The sequence below is a fragment of the Herpailurus yagouaroundi genome, unplaced genomic scaffold (assembly GCF_014898765.1).
Source record: "Herpailurus yagouaroundi ecotype Mexico unplaced genomic scaffold, PumYag 142, whole genome shotgun sequence".
In the NCBI taxonomy this organism is placed as follows: Eukaryota; Metazoa; Chordata; class Mammalia; order Carnivora; family Felidae; genus Herpailurus; species Herpailurus yagouaroundi.
This window is the reverse complement of record NW_024412397.1, coordinates 12,832,760-12,836,806: the sequence shown is the minus strand read 5'-3', so window position 1 is coordinate 12,836,806 and position 4,047 is coordinate 12,832,760.

Sequence of the window (4,047 nt, the reverse complement as noted above, 5' to 3'; positions counted from 1 at the left end):
TTCTTCTCCTTACAACTTACCTGCTGAATAAACTAGACCGTTTCATCTGTAGCGTTTAAAGCTGTCTGGAGTTGCACGCTCATGGTGTCATGCCACACCATTGTTCTGTGCGTTGTTTGTTAACTGACATCTGGATCCAGAGGCGTAAGCAGACTCAGGTTTGATCCCTCGGGCAAGAATTTAGAGGGAGTGTTTTCACCAAAGGGCACATGATATCTGGGTTTTGCTCTTGTTTCATCTTAACATTAATTCATTGGAAGTTGCAAATGGTTAAGTCGCTGGCATTTCTTTTTCACTTACTTGCTGAAATGATTTTGAAAGAAGAAGCTGACTCACCTAGGATTTGGTTACTCAATAGCGTAGTGCATAAAAAAGGTAGGAATAAATGCTGACTCTTCCCTCTTAATTACCGTTTTTAAATACATGCAGTATGTTTTGATCCACTGTAATTCTCATTCCTGTTGAAGCTCAAATTTCTCAATCTTTGGCCCTAGTCTTTTTGATATAACGCTAGATGTTTTTGATAACCTCCTGGCTCTCTGGCATGACAAGATGCTCCAGACTTTTCTTGTCTATTTTCTTCTAAGTACCTGGAATCATCCATTTATACAAGCAACCTTATTTCTTTGAATGGAAAATCGTATTTCACTATCAGAATCTGGGCCTAGAGATGCTAACTGCTACCAGTTGATAATTGTTTCTGACTTTTTAATGTACAGAGATAGGATACAATTAAAGGAGCTTGTGATTTAGTAATGGTATTTCAATTTTGTCTACATAACACCTGTATTTGTTTTTAACACTTATTCATTTTTGAGAGACAAGAGAGAGACAGAACGTGAGCAGCAGGGGAGGGGCAGAGAGAAAGGGAGACACAGAATCCAAAGCATGCTCCAGGCTCTGAGCTGTCAGCATAGAGCCCGACGCAGGACTCAAACTCATGAACCGCGAGATCATGACCTGAGCCGAAGTCGGACACTTAACTGACTGAGCCACCCAGGCGCCCCACGTTTGTATTTTTTGACACCAAGAATCATAAGCTGTCAGGGCATAAGAGATAACAGAATTATAATGTGATACAAATATTTGCTTTTTCGCACATTCTATATAAACAAGGTTTGGAGTAATAATACTATGTCACCATTGCCACGACTACTCAAAAGAGTTATGCATTTTTCATTTGATATCTCATTTCTTCTCCCCCATCATAACTGAGTGGTTATATTGTATCTGTACTATCTGATACTCTACCCACTATAATGTATGGTCCTTCATTTTTGATTCCCAATTTGTCCTACTTCTACAAGTAATTCTATAGACTACTAGTACTTATGTTCAGGTTTCTTTTGTGATTTTTGACTGTCTGAAGCTTGTTCTCTAATATATATTCCCTACAAAATGCTCTCAGGGAAAAATCCTTCCTGAATTATTGTGTATTATATGTTCCTTTTACAATTAGAGGTCAGTAATTCTTCATATAAAAGTAGTGGTTCACATTTTCCTTTCTTATTTTAATTATTTTACCCACGTTTTTTCTGAAATAAAATTGCTATAAAAGAGTCTAATGAGGACACAATGATCTAACCCTTACATATCATTGATCTTTTTGTGTAGGTTACAAAAGGATTTTTCCTTTTATTTTTAAATTTCAGGAAGCTTTCTTGAATTATTATTCTGTTGGTTGTTGTTGTTTTGTTTTGCTTTCCAGAGACTTCCATCATCAGTAGGTTAGGTCTGCTTTGCCTGTATTCAGTACACACTGATGTAGACCCATGTTATTCTCTTTCTTTTTAATTTTAAAAATTTTCTTCCTTTTAAAAATGTTTATTTATTTATTTATTTTTAGAGAGAAAGAGAGAGAGAGCATGAGTGGTGGAGAGGTGAAGAGAGGATCCCAAGAAGGCTCCATGCTGTCAGCACAGAGGCTGACATGGGGCTCAAACTCACAAAACGTGAGATCATGACCTGAGCCAAAATCAAGAGTCAGTTGCTTAACCAACTGGGCCACCCAGGCACCCCCCCCCTCAAATATTCTTCCTCTTTTATCTTCTTTTCATCTTAGAAAATTTTATGATGTGTTTTTCACTCTTGTATTCCTTCTAGTTTAGTCTTCAATTCTAATATTTTTTTCCTAATTTCTAGTTATTATTTCTAACTCTGATATGTGTTTTTCTTCCATATCATGTATTATTTTCTTAAATATTTAAAGCTAATTTTAAATTACTACATTATAATTTTGCTCTGTTATTGAATATATCTCCTTGGTATATTTTTATTATCGATAAGAAGGTAACTGCCCCTTGTTCTCTATTTCCTTATGGTAACTTTGTGTGGGATTTTACCCCAATTCCTCCCTCCCTCCCTCCCTCCCTCCTTCCCTCCCTTCTTTCTCTCTCTCTCTCTCTCTCTCTCTCTCTCTCTCCTCTCATGAGCCTCGTTGTCCTTAACATTTAGTAGGAGGCTGGATTCAAAGTTCAGGTAACATTTCCAATTTCACAGGTACCCTCTTCTGTTGTTTTTAGATAGTGTTTAAAAATACGTACTCTTTTTCTTCTTCTAATGTTTCCAGGTCCAGCCCAACTTTAGTTTTGACCTTTCTTTTTCTTTACCTTTCTTTTCCTTATTCTGCTTCAGTGATGAACCAACTTGTAGCAGTTTCTTGTCCCTGTCCTGGAGGTAACCCCTGACAAGATAATTTCAGGAGTATACATGGTCCAATGACTCCAGCCCCTCTAAACTTCACTCTGGTGTTCTCAGTCACCCGCCACTGGAGAAGGTAAATCCTCTCCCATTTTGACTGCCATTCTCAGGTTGGCCTGCCTTCTTTTTCCAGCAATATTCAATGGCAATTCATTGATTTCTCTATTTTCTGTTCTATATAGTATTTTGTCATTTCTCTTTCCCCTAGTTCAGATGTTGCTAACATCCCGGGAATTGATGGCTTCTCCCAGTCACTCATATTTTGTGGTTCTTCTGTGTATCTTTGCACCTACTTCTGTTTAAATGTTGGCTATAGATAGAGGTGTAATTTTACTACCTATGCAGGGGCTAGGAAGATGCAGAATCTATATTTTTACTGCTGCCACTATATTTCTAGAATTCAATTTTATAAAGCCTATGCATTTATAATAAACATGCTACTTTCTCATAGGGATAGATTAAAGATCTAAAGAATAACTCAGAACTGAATTAGGATATGGGGAATTTATTTAGTATATGACATTCATTTCTGAGTAAGTTCCTTTTTTTTTAAAGAAGTTTTATTTATTTATTTTGAGAGAGACAGACAGCATGACTAAGAAGCAGGGGGTGGGGACGCGGAGAGAGAGCATCCTAAGCAGGCTCTGCATCATCACCACGAGCCTGATGTGGGGCTCAAACTCACTAACTGTGAGATCATGACCTCAGCTGAAATCGGGAACTGAACACTTAACTGACTGAGCCACCCAGGCATCCCTCTGAGTAAGTTCTAATCAGATTCTAGGTACACCTTGCTGTTTCCTGTTGTAAAGTGAGGCCCCAGATGATCTGCATCACTTTTTACTAGATAACATACAAATGTGTTCAATTGGGGCAGTGCCATATAATGAAGAGAGTGTGGATTTTGAAACCAAAGAGATTGAAGTTCAAATCCTTATTCTATCACTTAATGGCTGTGAAGATGTGGGCAAGGTGTTTATGGTTTAACACCATTAATTTCCTTATTTGTGAAAGGTACATAACTATATCTGTCTGTGAGTATATAGCACATTTTGAGTGAATTTTAGTCCTTTTCCAAATCCCAGAACCTCCAACATTGTGATGATCAAAACTTTTAGGACCCAATTAGATGCAGCTTAAACAGGTACCCTACTCAGATGTGTAACAAATGTATACTTTTTCCTAAAGAATTATTTGTTTTTCTATAAACTAAAGTTATTTTTCCCTTTTCCCCTGGTATCAGTTTTGACTTGCCCCAACCTACTCAATTTAGGGAAATATGGGAAAGCAAGAAAAGTAATTCAGAATTAGAAAAACTATTACATAGATTTAACCACAATTTACAGA